Here is an 18,354-nt window from a genome sequence, read left to right on the forward strand (position 1 = left end):
TTAAGGAATGTAAGATCTGGTGAGATGTTATGGTGACACACTGGCCACTACCATCAACATGACAGCATCTACATACTCCCTCCCTTCATTGTTTCCACTGATCACGACAGTTCTCAGATGAGATGCAATGAGATGGGGGGAGAAGGGACTGGTGTTTCCCACCAATGACAGAAATTAGAGGTAGAGAGATCTTATGACATGGTTATAGTAGAAGCAAAAAGATACTTCTTTTCCTCACTCAGCCATCAAAGCAGCTAAAACTTGTCCTGGAGAATATTTCCAGATTTCTCAACCCTGGCTGCCTCCATGCCAAGCCTGAAACCAGCTCTACACAACATGAGGTACTGTTGAGCTTCTATGAGAAGAAAGGTTTCAGAGTAACAGCCATGTTAGTCTGTATTCGCAAAAAGAAAAGGAGTACTTGTGGCACCTTAGAGACTAACAAATTTATTTGAGCATAAGCTTTCGTGAGCTTATGCTCAAATACATTTGTTAGTCTCTAAGGTGCCATAAGTACTCCTTTTCTTTATGAGAAGTAAGTTAATTCTTCTGTACAGAAGCATCCATATACTTCGATGGAACACACACTTGTCACCAAAATCTGGCCTACTCACAGCACACTGGAATTGACGGAAGAAATCCGAGTCACCACCTGCACTTCAGACCCTTGGTCAGGAGCATGATGCACCCCTGCTGACAGACTGGCATCACCTCTTGAGAGGGAAAATCCAGCCCAAAACATGCCATAGTTTGGACTATTCTGAAGAAATCATTTCTGAAAAGAGAAGACTTTGCAGAATACCTCCTGGTGTCAAGCCTATTTTTGCACAAGATAATTGAGAAGGTAGGAAAGAACCATCTCCAAACACACATCTTCGCCAATATACTGGATCCCTCCTAGTTAGTGTTCAGGCTATTCATGGATAGCCTCCTGTCTACAGATGGGAGAGAAAACATCTGTAGTTGCCCTCCTGCATCAAGTTTTTGCATTTGATATTTATTACTGTTTCTCATAAGGTGTAGCTTGGGTAGATGGGAAAGCTGAGGTGGCTCCAATCCTTTCTTTTGGGATGCTCAGTGAGCTCATCTGTAGAGTGCTCATCCTTTTTAGCATCTATATTACATTGCTGGGAGGTGGAAGAAGTGTGTGAAAATTGAGAGCCACTGGTTTCAACTGCTGAACAGTACTCAAATGATATCCAGCTCCTCCTCCTCTCGTGCAAGTAGCACTATCTACCAACTCTAAGCCCCAGGTTGAACCTGAACCTGGGTGAGACAAAGGTAATGCTAGAGAGAAGAAGGGAAAACACTGATATGCAGAGCTAGCCCGTGCTCTTACTCAGGTGTGACCAATAACCCTCCTCTTGTCCCTTTTACCCAAGTTAAGTGGTTCTTTCAACCCAAGTTAGTTGGCACAGCTGAGCGTAAGGGTTAGAGCCCAGGTTATGTTTTCACTTGGACTGGTAACCTACCCACTTTTCAGTGGGGACGCAGCCTAAATCAATAGAATGTCAATAGTCCTCCAGTGCCTTTCCACAATTCCCCCCTGCATGGGTGCCCAGAAGGACAGACAAGCTCTCCCACAATTCACTGGGAAAGAATTAGAATGGCTTAGCTTGCTGCAGCACATTAGAATGATGGGATATGCCTTCAGAAATCCTAGTGACACACACAGGGAGTGCAGCACCAGTGAAGAGACTAACTCATATAGTGCTTTGCAACATGGCGGCACACCCCCAAGCAAGATAGCCTCACGATCGGCACCAGAGTTAAGCTCTGCAGTGAAGACACCCTCTGAGAGAGGGGTCCTATGCAAAGACTAGATGGTGATAGTGTTATTAGACCAGGGGCGGGAAAACTTTTTGGCCCGAGGGCCACATTGGATTTCCAAATTTATATGGAGGGCCAGTTTGGGGAGACACAGCCTCCCCAACAGACAGGCTTGGCCTGGCCCCCACCTCTTATCCGACATCCCCCGCACCCCCCCCCCCAACTTCTCGCCCCAATGGCTCTTCCGGGACTCCTACCCCTCCAACACCCCTGTCCCCTAATGGCCCCCGCGGGACTCCTGCCGCCCCATCCACCACCCCGCCCTGCTCCTTGACTGCCCCCTGCTGCCCCATCCAACTCCCCACCTCATTCCTGACTTGCACCCCAGGACCCCTGCCCCATCCAACCGCCCCCCCATCCAACCCCCCCCGCCCCGCTCCTTCCTGACTGCCCCCCTGGGACTCCTGCCCCATCCAACCCCTCCTGTTCCCTGCCCTCTGACTGCCCCGACTCCTATCCACACCCCCGCCCACCTCCCCCAACTCCCCTGCCCTCTATCCAACCCCCCCGCCTCCTTACCGCACTGCCCGGAGCACTGGTGGCTCTGCCCAGCCGCCTAGAGCGTTGCGCTGGCAGCGCGGCTCACTGAGGCTGCGGGGCAGGGGGAACAGCAGGAAAGGGGCCAGGGGTGAGCCAGATGTGGCCCGTGGGCCACAGTTTGCCCACCTCTGTATTAGAGGCTTATCATAATGCAGTTGCACAAGAGATTGAATTAACATCACACAGGGATCCTTAACTATAGCACCTCCTCACTTCTGAGGGCTTGATTTTGAGACCTTAACATACTTTTATAGACAATTATATTAAAAAAAAATTGCTTTGCAAATCTTAGATATAAATGTAAGAGCCCCTGAAAGAGTGAAGCCTACAGAAACAGCATGTATTTCTTCCTCAGCACACCATTCTCGCCAGAATGCCTTGTCTATGCAAATCCCTTAAGGAGCAATGGATCACCCATCTCACCTTCCCCATTGACCCAGTAGCTGTAAGTGCTCCTTCTGCAAAAGAAATTGAACTACTGACAAGAAGTTCTTCGTTATAATTAATTTGTTTATTTCTACAAGGCTCGTCCCTCCAGTTTCTGCGGTAAATATCGATTAACAAAACTTGCGTGATTTATAGGATGTGTACAGGCTGCATAAATCAAGTACATGAATAAGATTTAGTAGCCATTAGAATTATTGATTAGCTTAGATGTGTACAGAGCACAGTATGGGACTGTGGAAATATGGGATGGAGCATGTCATGCCGTAGAGAACAGAATCTGGGCTCTTCTGCATCACAACTGCACTACACAAACATACAACAGAACAAAGTTCATCCAAACACCATGCTCCTATTGTCAATTGTACCACCAGTGTAATTTTTAGTAGGACTTTTCTTATTCTTTGTGGTTTAAGGTGCAGGGCTTGGAAAGATATTCACTAATAGAGAGTTCAGCTCTACCCAGAAATGCATGTGCATTGCCCTTCCATCACTGGCCCTCATTCATCAGAGTAAGCACATCTGTGGCAATGCATAAGCAGAACCAGCAATCCAGTACTGATCAAAGAAGAGTTACTCCTGGGGGAATTCTGAGCTACTGCACATGTGCAGAATTCATGTCTGACAAATTTTTTTCTCCTGCAGAAAATACATTCTGCCTGAGAAGTGCTGCAATTATGCCTTTCACCCACCTGGGGCCGCTGTGTCACCAGAACAGCCAGCAGCCATTCCTCACAACAACTTGCCCATGGAGCCATAGGGCACGCTGGCTGCTGGTGGGGAGGGGTACAGACTGGGAGCTAGTGGGGTGACAGCACGGAGTCAGTGGCTGAATGAAAGGGGTGCTGCAAGGCCACAAGGGGATGGGGGTAGATGTGCTGACTGTATGGGAGAGGCTTGGGATCAGTCAGGGTCTGCATGGGGGAGGCTCCTCAACTCCCAAACAATCCCTTTCCCCGCCCCCTCAAACAAAACCTGTTCCATACTTCACACCCAACAACCCTTCATGTTCACTCCCAGGCTCCTTCCCTATCCCCACAAGCCTTTGCACTGCTTCTGAAGTGTGGGAAATACATTTCTGTACTGTACTTTAAATGAATTACTTAAAGTTCTGTATTAATATGACTAGTAAGAAATCTATTAGTCAAAAAAAAAATTACCTAAATCTTTTTTGGGGGGGGGGGGGGAGGGGTAATTTTTACAGACATACTTGTTGACCGGTATTTTGAAATAAATTACCATAATAATTGAAACTGGTGTGATTATATTGTGTTATTTTGACAAATAAAATATGCAGAATTTTAAAACATTGTGTGCAGAATTTTAAATTTTTTTGGCACAGAATTCCCCTTGGAGTAGAGAGTGGCACACACTGCCTGATACACTAATACAAAGCAGAGCAGAGAATACTCCTAGGTTTGGTGCTCCCTTCCTCTGCTCATGTGTTTGAGTCCGAGAGAGAAATGAGCGAGTGTTTTGGCAGTGCAAAGTGGGGCAGAGAAAAAAATTTTATACACACACACCCCTTGATCCTCATAATAAGACAGAAGGAAAAGAGTTAGTGGCACTGCCCCTTGCTACTAGAAATGAGATAGCAAGCTGAGAATGGAATTCTTCCCATCCAAGGCACCATGACAAGGCAGAAAGACTGAAAATGTGGCTCTCCTCCTTCCCAGCATCTTAGGGCTGGGATATTTTTTCCAAGTGGTTCAGAGAAGTAAAAGAATGGGATCTACTATTGGTATCACTCCAGGGCAAGTTCAAGTACTTGTTACATTTGTCAAGCCTGCTGGGATTATACTGAGGTTTTTTGGAAGGGTAATGTAACATTTATAATTATACCCTTGCGCCACAGCTGGTCAGGAATATTTTGCCAATGTAGTTTTGTTAATTTGTTTTTATAGAAAATGCAGTTTCTGGAAATTTTCAATTAACATGGGAAAATTTTGATTTTGCCGAAATGTTTTGATGTTTAGTGGCGGGGGGGGGGGGGGGGAAGAGGAGGACCCAGATGAAATATTCTGATTCACGTTCTGTCAACCTGAATAGAAACATTTATTTGTAAAACCAAATCAAAATATTTCTAACGCTTTTCTAAACACTTTTCCCTAGTGAAGACACAGTCTTAAAGTGGTCCCAAAAGCAGCATCTACATCTCTCTGCAAATCTAACTCTGCTCTTGCTTCACCTGCGCTACCACCAATGGGAGTGCTAATGTAGACAGACATGTTTTTACCACCATGACCTCTAGATCTGCTCAGAGCAGGATTAGAAGACACAGTGATAGAACCATGTAGACTGTCCATATGCATTTCTATTACTATATTGTCTAGACCTCAAAGCAGGTCTAGACAACATAGTGGTAAGAAGGCATGAACATCAGCAGCCAGCCTGCTCTAGTGCTCCCAAAATGTTACAGTAACAGCAGGAGAAGTTTAGAAAGAAATGCAGACATGGCCAAAGAGCGTCAGTCTGATTGCACTGAATGGTGCACAAGATATTGGAGAGTTAGGTGGTTAATAAATAAACCCTTTGTAAGAGGTCTAAGAATCTCCTCCCTAAGGAAGGTTTCTTATAATGACATGCTAATTGGGGTAATCTGATGCACTTCTAAAAACAAAAATATATAAATAAAAACCCTGCTCCTCATAACCCATCCCAGACAAGAATAGTTATGCTAATACCATCTCAAAAAATGGAATGAACTCCACCAGAAGGAAAATCCACACTCTCTCCCTCCAATTCAAATGCTACCCAATAGTTAATTTAATCACAAAATCCAAATATTCAGAGTCTACACCATACTGGATACAGATTTGGTTTTTAAAGAAAGCAATTTCTGCAGTGCTTACTTTAAAATGTAGTCAGTTTCAGTGAGTGCAGAGAGTAACATCACCTCATCTGTGTAAAATGTGTTGACTTTCAGATATCTTGTGTCCATTATTTCTGGAACACAGCTTGCTGTTTAGTACAATAGAAGAGCGAAAACTCCAGTCTGCCAAAACCCCAACAAAATTAACACTAACAGCAGTGCTTTTAAGATTAAATACAGCTTCATGGGCCACACAAGGTACTGCTAGGAATCAAATTTTAAAGGAATAGGGAAATTTAAAAAACAAAAACAAAAAGGAACCCAAACTACAGTACAGAAAACAATTCCTGGCTATGATGAAGTTAAACCTTGCAGGGAAAGGAAAGAGGAAGCCAAGAATTTTAAACAAATATGAAAAACAATGTTGTTTTCCAAGGAAGAAGAATGGCAAAATAAAATGCTAAAGAGCGACTCACACTTAGAAGAGGATTATTTGGATAGGCTGTGCCCCTCAATCTGTCCCGGTTAAAATAGCAGGCTGACCACCACCACAGAAAGAATTAAGGGACTGCAGCTAAACAGTGCTAAGATAATCAAGGAGCAGTGTAGTTAAAAAGGAATTTCTGTAGGAACAGAAGAATCGTAACCTTGGAGTAGATCAGGCATGCAAGTCATTTACATTATTCTGAATCAGTCTAACAGTGGGAATACTACTTTGTTGTGCACTGAACAGATATAAAGTTTGCCACCAGTTCATGTCCCTTATACCTGAAGTGCTAGTGGATCAAATTAGTAACAGTAAATGGAGAGCGGTATCCAATACATCTTTGTTTCTTAAGATGTTCAGAATCCTCTAAAAAGACTGTTTACTAACTCTTTTTGTTGGGGATAATGTATGCATGCCAGGAATATAGATCTAAAACAGACAGCATCCCTACCTCACCACCAAGCTTCCTATCGTATCTGAACGGACTCAAATTAATCAGAGGAACACACACATGCAAAAATGGCTGATCCTTTCACTTTTAAGATTTATTAATGAGTTTTTAAACTCAGCTTACCACTTTTATACAAGACTCATTTGCCACAAAATTCTCCAAACTAGGCTATCAAAAGGATGCAGACACTATTCCGCAATAATAGACCAGAAAGGCTACCACAAATTGAGTTCTATAGAACTCTTTTATATGTGCTTATGCATACATATGCATTTTCTGTTTCTTTCTGAATTTTTTAAGCTGAGATGTTGGCAAGTTATTTGCTCTTTAGGAATCCATTTGTTAGTCCTCACCTGAAGTCATAGTGGCATTGTGACATTATGAACATTTCTATAGTAACCAATAGAGGTGTCAGAAAATTATAACTTAAAGCAATATACTACAAGGTGCGGATGAGCTGTCATGCTGTCATTCCAGATTTCTAGTAATAAAAACAGGACATTGAAAAACATTTTGGTTGAACAATATAAAGTTTTCCAGGAGCTAAGTGGCTCTTTAAAATTGTATGCAATCGATGTTGGAAATACATAATTTGTTTTGGTAAAAGTCTTACATGCTAAAACACCCTCGCCCTTTTGAAACGTATTTTGTAGAGACTCTTGCACCACCAGAGGCCACTGGAGGAGAGAAAAGCGCACAGGTGATGTAGCACATGGCGTGAGGACCCCTGCAGAGAGGTAGTTACCTCTCATCATTAGGAGAGCCCAAAGTTCAGAGAAGGAAGAGAATAGCATGGCTGAGGGGCAGGAGAAGTGGCTACCAACGCTGATGCAAACACTTCCCAAAAAGATAGTGGGGAAGTCTGGCTATCTGTGGGGGAAGTCTGACTCTCTGTGAAGCCTCAGAGTAGCAGCCGTGTTAGTCTCTATCCGTAAAAAGAAAAGGAGTACTTGTACAAGTACTCCTTTTCTTTTTTCTGTGAAGTCTGATACCTCAGAGGTGTACAAAGAGGGGGGGCAAAAAAAAAAAAAAAAACTCAGAAGAGTCACTTCACTACACAGACTCATGGCATTCCCCTTCTCCATCCTCCCTCCTTTCTGAGAGAAAAGGGACATGGATCTACTTCCCCCAGCAAAGGCAGCAGTTCTCTGGGGCTACCATAATCCTCCAGTCCTCAGTTGGTAGGTACAAAACTGCTGGCAGATGCCACAAACCCTCCAAATGGCCCTCACAATCATCTCCCTTTCAATGCCCCTCATTCCAGCACACCTCACTAACCCTGCTTTCTTTAACAACAAAAAAGATACTGACTGCCAAAAACGTTGTTAGCACAGAGTTAGGTTACTTACCACTGCCTTGTACCGTTCCAGAATGTGCAGAGTGGCTACACTTAAACCTCTGAAATACAGAGTTAAGGTAATGCCTGCTACACTACACTCCCATGGTACTACCTTAACTCTGCCCTGAGGGGATGACAAAGGACACTTAACATAGATGAGTTTTCTGTGCTCACCACAACTCCACTTCATTACTCTTAATTAGACCCCCCACACACACACTTCTCAGGAGACTAGGTCTTCCAGTATTGATTCAGGGAGTACTTGCAGCTGGTTAGTATAGCACAGGGATCAGCAACCTTTGGAACGCAGCCCACCAGGGTAAGTCCCATGGCCAGCCGGCTGGTTTGTTCACCTACCGCGTCTGCAGATTCGACTGATCCCACTGACCGCAGTTCACCGCTCCAGGCCAATGGGGGATGCGGGAAGTGGCGCAGGCTGAGGGCTTAAAGCGGCAAACCGCGGCCAGTGGGAGCCACGATTGGCCGAACCTGCGGACGCAGCAGGTAAACAAACCAGCCCAGCCCACCAGGGATTACCCTGGCAGGCCGTGTGCCAAAGATTGCCATGCCAGGGATTGGTACTTACTCTCACCTGCACAGGTCACAACATCCACTAGCCATGTCAAAAGGAACAAGCAACATGATGGGGTGAACTATTCTAACAATCCCTTGCACAGTCTCTGTGCCCACTAGAATGCCTTATCTGTACTGGCATTCACATACTGCCACACATCCTCCCTATCTTCTGTGCTCCCCCATTGCTCCTAGGAATACTAGAGATGTTGGCACACACCACCCTGCACCACAAAGTTTACTGAGCTAAGAGGATGGCCCTGAAGCATTCCTTAAGGCAAAGATGAAGGAGTTTTAACAATTTATGCACTCTAAAGAGTTTTTCCCATCGATCCCTTGATAAAGGTACTGGCCTGGGATCTTTCATAGAGACTCCCAGACATTGTTCAAAGGAACCAGAGTCGAGGTTGCCTGTGAAGCATTACCTTACCTTTGTATTTCCTGGCTTTCAGAGTTCAGTGGGCGCAAGGCAACCCCAGAAGCAACCTTAACTTTGCGTTAATTAAGTTTTTTTGGCAGTGGAATTTAATTGATCTACAGTTTTGCTGACTATACTCTGCTTACAACTGAAAGATATCAGTTGGTTTTTATTTGTCATATGAAGTCCATATCCAAGATGATTTTAGTTGTAAATGTAAACCATTCATAAGAATTAATTATTGCAAAATGTGTGTGGATTAACACAAAAATATACCTCATGCTCATAAAGAGGCTTACATAGTGAAAACATGCAGACTGGCATCAATATGCAAGAATCTCATCTTGTACTACTTCCAACAGATTTATTTCCAAGTCTTGCCATTTTTGTGGCAATAAAATCATTTTAATTTCAGTCATGTACCAGAACAATTACATGTTCTGAAAGTCTAGAGACTAATAATTTTAACTAGAGGATTAATAACCAAAATGCAGAGAGTGATCTGCTACGGAGGAACCACAATGAGAATCTATGAATTATACCAATGTTAAGAACTTGATGAAAAAAAATGTGTATAAGTGATGGGAAAATACCAGCACAGTAGGCAACACTGAAGATTATTCAAGAGACTAAGAATAAAATTTCAACACCACACAAAGTGAGAACTCCTTCTCATGACAGGACTGAACACTGTCAGCATTGCTGGTTTGCAATCCACATCATTTCCACAGAAAATATAACCTTAAATCAGAGAGGCACAGTAGTACTCCAAGGTATCTTAGCAATGACAATGTGTCATTATTAATCTGTATTTGTGCAAAATTATAGCTCCTCAGAAGAAATACTTAATACATTTATATATACAAACATCTTAGATTTTCATCTGTTTGCCTTACATCTGACTTGTAGCCAGAGACACAACAAAAATTTTGCAGTATCATTTACTTTGAAATTCTGCTTTGTTACAAACTCCCACCTGATCAACTTCCAACCCCCAATATTCCTTTACTGCTTAAGATTTCTTTAAGAAAATTATGTGAAAACAACTTTCACATTAGCTACTAACTGCCCCTTCTAAAATTCCCAAGCTCTTTTTGTTGACCGCACTCTCTCTCTGAAGCATTTTCAGGGAGAAAAGCAATGGAGTGCATCGGCCAAGAACACTGAAGTAGTCTGGACTCCTGTCTTATATTATACAGTACTAAATCACAGGCTCCCAAACAGAGGAAAAGGAAAGGGGTGTCTGTGTAAATTTTCTTGGTTTTTAGTAGGAGACAGGTGTAACAGTAACAAACCCTAAGTTTACCACGAGTCATTAAATGATCCAAACCCTTACTTCAGCTGGGCTTTGTTTTAATCAGAGGTGATTCTCTTTTTCTAGAAACAGGCCAGTTAGCAAAACTGCTGGAGGAATTGGCATAGAAATGTTCCCACCACTACAGAAGGATCAACATCTAGTTCTCTTAGACCTTGCCTTCACTAGGAAACTTCATAGTTGGATTCGCCTGTGGTTCAGCTTCATCAATGGTAATAATGGTAGAAGCTGTAGTGCAGACAGGAGTCAGGCACCTGACTATTTAGGGTACTGAACAAAGACAGATGAAAGATTCTAGTCTCAACATTGAAAAGAGCTGAACCAAGATTTTACTCCTTAAAGCAAGCCTATAAAAGACAACTCACCAAAGTGAAATTCCCAAAAGAATGATTTAAAAACCCTAAATGAAGATAATGGAAAACATCACTAAATATCTTAATCCTGACATTTAAGACAAGATGGAGTATTGCACTTACACAAACAATGATAACAGTAATGAACTACCCCACTCCCACAACAAAGTAGTCTACATCTAAGTATATTCAAGTGATTAAAGATTCATGTTCTGGACGGGGTGGGGTGGGGAAGAAGGGGGGACTTGTTCCAACGAGCTTTGGAAACGTCAACCCCCATTATGTTAATAACATAGTAGCCTGAATTTAGAACCAAAAGCAGACCAGGAGAGATGGAGTGGCTTTGATCAGTGGTCCTCATTTCTGTATTTAAGCACCTGTTGCAATAGGAGAATTCTGTTGTTAAAGACTCTGGAAACTAGCAATACCTTACACGTTTAAGTAGGTAAAGCAAAAAACAATAGAGTGGACGGATGTGCCACAACCGGGTTTAGTAAATTTCATCCCTAATAATAGCATAACGGAGCTTAGGTCTATACAAACCTGTTGCAAAAAAACAGCGGCTTTGGAAACTTCGCTTTAGATAAAAGCCAACAGGGAGTCCGCTGGTACCTTAAAGACTAACAGATTTTTGGGGGCAGGAGTGAGTGTTTTACCCATGAAAGCTTATGCCTAAATAAATCTGTTAGTCTTTAAGGTGCCACAGGACTCCCTGTCGTTTTTGTGGATACAGACTAACACGGCTACCCTGATACTTCACTTTAGATAGAACAGTAGCTCTGCGATAGATCTCAGTACACCTCAGTACTTACCGCAGGAGCCAACAGCCAACCGATACGCCTCCCTCTTTTTAGGAGGGCGAGAGGGGTTGGATTTTGCCAAGCGCAGGAGGAACCTGAGCTCCTTCTCTCGGACGCAGCACCCAATGCTCTGCCTCAGCGCAACTCCTCGCTCACACCCTGCGGCCAGGTACCCTTCGCCACCCCCGAGAGCAGGGAGAGGGACTGAAACGCGGATACATTCACTGGCTTCCCACAGACACGCCCCAGCGGAGCCAGGACGGGGGCACACGCGGCACGGGCGGCTGCTGCTACTTGCCCGGGCTGCACAGTGAGGGGCCAGGCAGCCCCAGGCGCTACCCCCTCGGACCCGGCTGGCGGCTGTAAACACGCCGCAGGAGCCGCTTTGTTGCCTTCTCAAGGCAGCGCACGTGGAGAGGCGGTGCCGGCAGCGCGCACCGCCCCGGGGAGAACGCTGCAGCCGCGCCCACCCCGGCCGCTGCCCTAGGATTGGCCAGCGCGGGTGGGGAGTGGGCGGTGCCCGCTCCCGGTTGGCGGCCGGGGGTGTCTGTCCGGTGCGGCTCGCCGTGGAACGCCGGGCGGTGCGGGCGAGCTGGGGGGGGTCCGGGCAGCTGCGGGGATTCTGTCCCGCTGCGCTCGCTGAGGCGGGGCGCCCGGGGACGCGGCACGTGCGAAGTGTGGCCACGCGGTAGCCCCCCGGCCCATCTGTGCCGTGCCCAGCACCCCCGCATCGCTCGCAGCAGCCCTTCTTCATAGTCTCTGCCCCAGCAGCACCGAGCCTCTGTCCTTCTGCCAAGCCCTTAGCAGAGTAACCGCCTCCCTGCCCCGAGTTAAACCACTCACCCCTCTCCCACACACACACACACACACACACACACACGATTAGCACCTCCTCGCTGCCCATTAAACCTGGCTCCTCTTCCCAGCCTCAGCAGCTCCCTCTTGCTTCAGCGTGTGTGGCATTAGGGTGACAAAGCATACTGATGTTATTGGGACCGTCTGATATTAAAGGATTTGTCTTACATATGCAACTATACCATTCCCCTTCCTCCTCCCCCACCCCGGAAAAAAAAATGTCCTGATTTTTCACACTTGCTATCTGATCACCCTATGTGGGACAAACAGTCAGATGGACTGTCTATGGGACAGGGGTTGACTTTCAGCCCTGAGTGCAAACTGGAATGGGGGTACAGATTGGGGCAGTGTAGAGAAGGCCCAGTGACAATAGAGGCGTGAGTCTGTGTGGGCCAAAGATAAGAGACAGTTGTGGGGAGATGGGGAATATTTGTCTAACTTCTAGGTTTTGGAGAATTTCTCAAGCTTGTCTCAAAAATCTCCAGCATTTTAGCAGTGGGTGGAGAGGATGCAAAGCTCAGAAGAGCAGGCTGGATTCAAACCTGAGAAATCCTGTGTAGATCAGGTATTCACACTAAGGACCGTCATAATGTATGGAATAGCAAGCATGGGCAGCATGTTGCATAGGCTGGGGGAGGCTGTGCCTCCCCAAACAGCCAGGCGTGGCCCCGCCTCCTGCTTACCACTGCTCCCTGCATGCAGCTCCAGGCCTCCACCCACCAGTGCTCTGGCTGGGGCTGGGGCCGCACCATCCTAGCGCTCCGGGGCTGGGGCCACCTGCACTCCGGAGCTAGGGAGGCTGGGGTTGTACATGGGGGGGTTGCGGCAGCATGCTGCCCGCCCTACCGGCGCTCCTTTGGGGCTTGGGGGTTATCCTGGGGCCGGACTGGGCCAGTGGCCGTAGCTGGGGGGGCCTCTGGGCTCTGGTAGGCGGGCGGAAGGGGCGAGGCTGGGGGCTAGTCTTCCCCAGCCAGCAGTTCACGTGTGCCCATGATGGCAAGCTCCTCTCATCATCAAGTACACTGATTTTCTGAATGGATTTGACAGCCTGCACAGACATACATAGTGGCATATTCTTCAGTCCTACAGAATCTCAGGTAAAGTTTCAGAGTAACAGCCGTGTTAGTCTGTATTCCCAAAAAGAAAAGGAGTACTTGTGGCACCTTAGAGACTAACCAATTTATTTGAGCATGAGCTTTCGTGAGCTACAGCTCAGCTGTAGCTCACGAAAGCTCATGCTCAAATAAATTGGTTAGTCTCTAAGGTGCCACAAGTACACCTTTTCTTTTTTCAGGTAAAGTTGTTAACATCATTAAAGCCATGACAAAAATGTGAATGAAGCACTCTGTAAGGGAAACAACCAGAGTGCTTCTATGTGAACACCGGCATGAAACAAGGCTGCATTTTATTTCTGTTGTTGTTTGGCATTGCCATAGACTGGATAATAAAAAAGTGTATTAGCAACAAAAATAGTGGTGTAGCAAGGGTAGGTGGCAAATGCCTAGAAGACCTAGACTTTGCTGATGATATTGTGCTACTAACACCCCAAAAAATAGCAGACAGACAACCTAGTGAAAACAGCAGGCCAAGTAGGACTCAGAATTAGTTATGCTAAAACATACAGCCATGAAACCCAGACATAAAGCAGTAACATAACTTTAAAGGCAAAAATATCAAGAAAATAGAACAGTTCATCTACCTGGGCAGCACCATACTGACCAATGGACACCTCAAGAAGAGTGTGACATCAAGAACAGGAAAGGCATCCACATCATTTACATATGGAAATCAAAGATATACGGCACCAGAACAAAACTGAGAATTTTCAATTCAAATGTAATCTTGGTGCTAATATACAACTGTGAGGTAAGGAAATCTACCAAAAAGTTAGAAAACTACACAGCTTCAGAAATAAATGCCTATGAAAGATTCTGAGCATTGGTTGGAAAGACTTAGTCACCAGTGAAGAGATCTGAGAAATCACCAACCAACAGCTCATTTCCACCAGAATCAGAAGGAAGCACTAGACATGTTTGGGGCATGTACTCTGGATGCCAGCACACAGACTCCCGCATGAAGCTGTCTAGTGGCAATCAACTGGTGTGAGGAAATGAGGGTGCCCAATAGAAACCTTAAGAAGATTCCGTAGCAGGGAGGGTAGAACAATCAATCTCAACACCGTAGAGCAGATGGAAGCAGCAGCAAATGACAGAGAGGAATGGAAGAGACCAGTTTCCATCCTGTGTGCCACCACTGGCATAGGAAGGATGTAATAAAATAAATAAATAAACAGAGGGGGCACGAACAATGAAGGAGGAGGTGTGCGTGTGTCCAGGTTTTAACCACGGGTTCCAAAATGGTGTGGAATACAGCTTGTCTTTGGTCTTGTCTGCGCCAGAGGTGCTGGAACAATTTGTATAGTGAAGGTGCTGAGAGCCATTGAACCGAACTGTAAACCCTGGATATAATAGAATCCACTTCAAATCAGAGGGTGCGGCAGCACCGCCATCATCCCTAGTTCCAGCACCTATGGTCTGCGCTGGGGATTTTCCCCAATTCCAGCCAAAATTACATCTTTTCTTGTTTATACTTGAGGTATGCACTATCACAGCTACACTGCTGGCTGCAATCAAGGCAAATCCCAATGTGGACAAGGCCTTTCTGTACTTTTGCAGCTAAACCATGTACTGCAGCAGGTCAGCTATACCCAAGATCAACAAGGGGTCCTTTTTCCTACTGCAGACCAAAGTAATCACTCCAGATTTTCAGTTTACAAGTAATAGATTTCTTTTTTAAACTATCAGCCCAACAAACTAAGCCTGACCTCTGAGAGTCATTCTGTGTGTTCTTTCTTTATTGCTAGTACGAAAGTTTATGTAGATGATACGTAACACAGAACGGAATCTAGGTCACACTCCTGTAGCAAGGTTGGTCCTGCAATACTGATAGGAATAAAAAATATTTTAGTCTGTAAAATAAGTAGATATTATTTATACAGTGCCAAATATGTGTGGCCCTTTATTGACACTAGAAGATATGGTTGCTGCCATGAAGATCTTACAACTTACAAAGCAGTTTATCCACAAAACACTGTTGAAAAAGAAGGATGCTATTTTTTGAGCCATTTTATAGTTCCCCTTCCCTCTTTTTTGTATATTTTGCTGTGGTTTGCATTTTAATTTGGTAAATAATTACAATATACTATTTACATTATTTCAAATTTTGATATTTTGTGTGACTTCCTCTCTCTCTGCCTTGGAATTTCATGAGTAAATCACTGGTTAATCATACCAGATACCCATACACCTTGAAAAAGGAGTGTAGTCTAGTGGGTTGAGCACAGAATGGAGTAGGCAGAGCCTCCAGAATTCTAACCTCTGGTTCTGATACAGACTCTCTTTGTGCAAATTACTTAATCTTTATTCTGCCTCACTTTGTTCCTCTGAGAAACTGGGGATGACAGTACCTCTGAAGGGTATTGTGAGGCATAATTACCATACTTAATATATATACAGTGTTTTATAAGTGCTAAGCATTAGATCTTGGTGGAGAAGGTCAGCCTCTCTGTTCAGGAAGGCAGGCTGACACTTTCCTTGATGGAAACACAGACCTCTGCTCAAAAAAGATATTTTTTGACATGCTTGGTCTCCCTAAGTATCAACTGGTCCGGGATGTCCCCTTTTTGGGGAAAAAGGCCAAGTAGGTTGTGGTGAGACAATTCTGCAATCCTCAGATTTCCTTCACTCTAGCCAATCTTGTTTCGTGCCCAGGTATGATTTGGAAACTTCACTGCTTGCATTAACTGAAAATCTGCTCCTGGTGGTGGATGGAAGTTAGATGCCCCAGCCCCATGCTGCTTCTTTTAGGTTTGTCAGTTTTCATTGAACTTGTTAATCATATGACTTGGATAACATGTTTGCAGTCCCTAAAAGAGGTTTGTGGAGCTGCCTTGATGTGCTGGTTCAGACCTTTTTGTCTAAAATATCCCAAAGGGGTGTGATGGACGATGGTTCAGGTATCCTGAGAGCTTTCTTATGCAGCAATTCCATCTGTTCAACACAGAACCCCTTCTGTTCAACACATCTATGAGGCTGTTAGGAGAGTCACTGAAGAAGTATGAGCCATGGTATCCTCAGTATGTAGATGATACCCAGCTTTATGTCCCCATCTTATCCAATCCAGCTGGTGCAGTAGAGTGCCTTACCTGGTGCCTGAATGAGACTGGGTTCTGGCTGAAATCCAGCTGAATGAACATCACCCAGGAGAAAACAAATAATATTCATAAGTCAGTGGAAAGAACTGGAAGAATTGGCAGTGACTTTATAAGCCCCTTTATAGATATGCCTGCCTCTTAAGACTCAGATTTGTAACCTAGGGGTTTTGGAGGAGCCATAGGGTCCTAGATCAGGGGTGGGCAAACTACGGCCTGCGGGCCGGATCCGGTCACTCAGGGCTTTGGATCTGGCCTGCGGGATTGCCACCCCCGTGGCACCGTAGGCCCTGTGCTGCTCCCAAAAGTGCCCGGGACCACGTCCCTGCAGACCCTGGGCGCTGGGAGGGGGCAGAGGGCTCCGCGCACTGCCCTTGCCTGTGGGTACCTCCCCCGAAGCTCCCATTGGCCGGGAACAGGGAACCGCGGCCAATGAGAGCTTCGGGGGAGGTACTCACAGGTGCGCGGAGCCCTCTGAGCCCCCTCCCCCAAGGGCTGCAGAGATGTGGTGCCGGCCACTTCCCAGAGCAGCGCGGGGCCGGCAGGGAGCCTGCCATGGCCCCACTGCGTGCCGCTACCACCCCAGAGCCACTCCAGGTTAGTGGCGCCGGGCCGGAGCCCACACCCTGAACCCCTCCTGCACCCCACACCCCACCTCCCTGCCCTGAGCCCCCTGCCTGCACCCCTACACCCTGCCGCACCTCGCACCCCAACCCCCTGCCACACCCCTCCTGCACCCCAACCCCCTGCCCTGAGGCCCCTCCCACACTCCGCACCCCTCCCTGCACCACTGCCCTGAGCCCCCTGCTGCATTGTGCACCCCCTCCTGCATCCTAGCCCCCTTCCCCGAACCCCCAACCCCTTCCCCTGAGCCCGTTCCTGCACACCACACCTCCTCCCACACTCCCTCCTGCACCCTAACCCCCTGGCCAAGCCCTACGTTCATGGCCCTGCAAGCAATTTCCCCACCCCGATGTGGCCCACCCCTGTCCTAGATGCTCATGTAGCAGTTGTTGCTAAGGCCATTTTTCATTATCTGTACTTAGCAAGAAAGGTGCAACCATTTGTTTTGAATGTGGACTTCTTGACCATTTTCTGTATCTTTGTAACCTTGAATATTAGCATATTGCAATTCACTATACAACCAGGCCATTTTGGGAAATTTTGGCTGGGGCAGAATGCAGCAGTCTATTTGTGCTCCAACATCTTAATTGATTACTGTTAGTTTTCAAGCAAAATGTATGGCATTGTTTTTGATTTATAATTTCATAAATGATTTGAGCTCTGGCTACCTGAGAGACTACCTTATTTCTTACATAATCCTGCAGCTGGAGACTCCTTGGCATAAAAGAGGGGGCTGCTGGCAGGGTGTTCTCAACTCTAGAATTGCTTTATAATTAATAATAATTAATAATGATTATTAAAATAACACCTAGAGGACCCAACTGAGTTTGAGGCCCCCATTGTGCTAGACACTATACAAACATAATGAGAGACAGTACCTGCCCTGAAGAGCTTACAATCTAAATTGACAAGCCAGACAAAATGAGGGAGAAAGGAAATATTATCTCCATTTTATAGATGGAAAACTGAGGTGTAGGCAGATTAAGAGATTCACCCAAGTTCACACATGCAATCTGTGGAAAGAGTCATGGATCTCTTGAGTCCCAGTTCAGTGCCTTAATCACAAGACCACCCTTTGTTCTTGTTACATGGCAGCTAGTTTAGACATTTGAAATATAAGCAAACAGCTCAGGATAGTTCTAGCACTATTACATTTTTGATTGTTTGGAAATACATATTACCTCCGTTTACAAGATTACAGACCAGCATCCTGTGTTACTGTGTACTTTTGCAAAATGGAAAACAAGCATTGTGGTGGCATATAAAGAGTGACTCGTGTGCATTGTGACCAATATCTTTTTGT

At 45.6% G+C, this 18,354-nt stretch overlaps 1 protein-coding gene across 1 annotated transcript in view; it reads right to left on the minus strand.

Annotated features, from left to right (window-relative positions):
• FRMD1 (FERM domain containing 1) overlaps window positions 1–11,589 on the minus strand; it is a 66,608-nt gene extending 55,019 nt beyond the window's left edge. The window contains exon 1 of the mRNA XM_074947018.1: window positions 11,375–11,589. The gene's annotated coding sequence lies outside the window, so the exon portion shown is untranslated. The remainder of the gene's footprint in view (window positions 1–11,374) is intronic.
• Between the last annotated feature and the right edge of the window lie 6,765 nt (window positions 11,590–18,354).

The sequence above is a fragment of the Natator depressus genome, chromosome 3 (genome assembly GCF_965152275.1).
Source record: "Natator depressus isolate rNatDep1 chromosome 3, rNatDep2.hap1, whole genome shotgun sequence".
NCBI classification, from domain to species: domain Eukaryota; kingdom Metazoa; phylum Chordata; order Testudines; family Cheloniidae; genus Natator; species Natator depressus.